Raw genomic sequence first — 2139 nt, forward strand, 5'->3', positions numbered from 1 at the left:
CCTTCAGGAAGAGCTCCCCTGCTCTGCCCCAGCTGGCCCACCCGATGCCCCCGCCAGCAAGGGGGCAGAGCCAGATCTCACGCCGTTGGGGCTGGCTCACCCATACCCACGCCATCAGGGCCAGCTCTGCTGTGCTGCCCAGGTGAAGTGCAGGACCTGTTCTTTTCAGAGTGCTGCAGCAAGGGAGGGACAGGGCCAGCTTTCCTGCCTGCTAGTGGCAGCAAGGAGTAAGGCAGCAGGAGGGCATCTCTCCCTCGCCCATGCCACTGCACAGCAGACAAGTGGCAGGAACAGCTCGCCCAGGCTCACACCCTAGGGGCTAGCTCACCGGTGCCCCAACACCAGAGGGCACCTCTATGGTGCTCCTCAGGTTAGTTACAGGGCCTGCTTTCCTGAGTGCTACAGCTGGCCGGTGGCTGGGTCAGCTCTCTTGTTCTCATGCCCCAGGGTCAGCTCCCCCACAATGCCTAGGTAAGGTGTGGGGGCAGTTCTACACAGCCTTCAGACATCAACATGTCCCAGGGCAGCAATCCGGACCAGGAATGTCTGCCTGGATTTTGGTGGTAACAGACACCGTCTCTGCAGGACCACAGCCCCAGACATGGCCCCTGGTAGCTGCAAAGGCCAGGGTCCCACCATAGTCCCAGGTGGCATCACCAGCTACTCACATCAGGCTGTTTCTCACTACCCTCAAGTCTACAGTTCTGTCTCTCTTCATTGTGGGCACGTCCTTCTGTTTTTCTTTCCCATTCCTACACCCCTTACTTGCGCCTCTTAGTGTAGAGCAGCGTCTCTGAGTGTCTGGGGTGCTCTCAGTAGTGCTGTGCTTCACTCATGCATTATGGCGAGAAGCCAGGGTCATCTCCAGCATGGTCTGCCCATTCCCACCCCGCCCCCAGGCCTGATTGGTGCTGATCAGTGGTCATCTCAGGCTAGCTCTCTTTCGGGGGTCCCCACAGTGCCAGACTGGCAGCCATCTTGGGCTGCACTCCCAACCAGGCTGCATCTCTCTCTTGCTCTCTCACTGGGCTGCAAGGCCCCAAGCAGAGGTTCGTCTGGGCTCAGCTCACTCCCCACCCTGGGAGCCTGCCTATACCTATGCTGAACTAATGGTTATCTCAGGCTAGTTGCCTGCTGAGCTCCCTGGCCTACTTTTTTCAGAGAGTGTTAGTCATTTAGATGGTCACAGCTCAGAACACTGAGCATAGACACAGCCTCTCTCCTCTCTGCCACTTACTGATGTGCATGTGACACAGCAGCCACACCTAGCGCTTCCAGGGGCTTTCATGCCCCTTCTTCCATATGTCCTGTATTTTTGAGGCCAGCTTTTAAATGGCCCTTTTGTGTCTATTTTCCCTTCAGGTTGGTTATCTATCACACTGTACACGGAGGCTATCTGTTTGAAGGACACATCTATTCAACGTCCTAATCCTGCATAAAGAACTTTGAGAGATTCCCCCATTGCCTGCCTATTAGATAATGCCTGACATGCAGGGCATGTAGTTGGGTTCCAAATAGCTCATAGCTCACCCTGACCTGCAATTCTCTCTGCTGGCCGATGACTCAGGGTCATCTCTACCTCTTGCCATCTGATAGGAGACACATTGTTATCATCATCTCAATTTCACAGAAAAATGAGCGAGAGCTCTGACAGAGTAACACACTCGTTCAAGGTTAGCAAGCCAAGCTGGTATTTAAACGCAGATGGCTCTCCCTCTAAAGGCCAGGAGATTTAGTCACTAGACTCATAACAAAAAATTTAGGTCTGAGTAATGTTGGATATTTTCTCACAGAATTCAGCATAGAGTCTTGTACATATGGCTTTAATATATATTAACTAAATGGAAAATACATAATGGTAATTGCTAAGGGTGAAGAGAGAATCAGAAGGTACTCACATGAATATTATTCATGAGTGAAAAGATTTTGTAGCATTTATTACAAAGTAATTGCTTATTAACATGGCATGTTCCAAAAATGAGTCTACACTTGATTACCTGGCTGGCAAGCTTTGGAAGTCAAATTATTTATGGAAGACCAAGTGCTTTCTTAATCTAATTTTGAAGACTCACACATGTTTACAAAACAGTCCAGCTGGTTGTCTGGTAACTAACATGTGGACACTTCAACAAAGCCGTA

The 2139-nt window shown here is 50.8% G+C and overlaps 1 non-coding gene across 1 annotated transcript; it reads right to left on the reverse strand.

Moving 5' to 3' along the window:
* Positions 1-1155: 1155 nt before the first annotated feature.
* Positions 1156-1285, reverse strand: LOC127196726 (small nucleolar RNA SNORA17). The gene has a single exon (XR_007831503.1). It is a non-coding gene; the product is annotated as a small nucleolar RNA SNORA17 (small nucleolar RNA).
* Between the last annotated feature and the right edge of the window lie 854 nt (positions 1286-2139).

The sequence above is a fragment of the Acomys russatus genome, chromosome 12 (genome assembly GCF_903995435.1).
Source record: "Acomys russatus chromosome 12, mAcoRus1.1, whole genome shotgun sequence".
NCBI classification, from domain to species: Eukaryota; Metazoa; Chordata; class Mammalia; order Rodentia; family Muridae; genus Acomys; species Acomys russatus.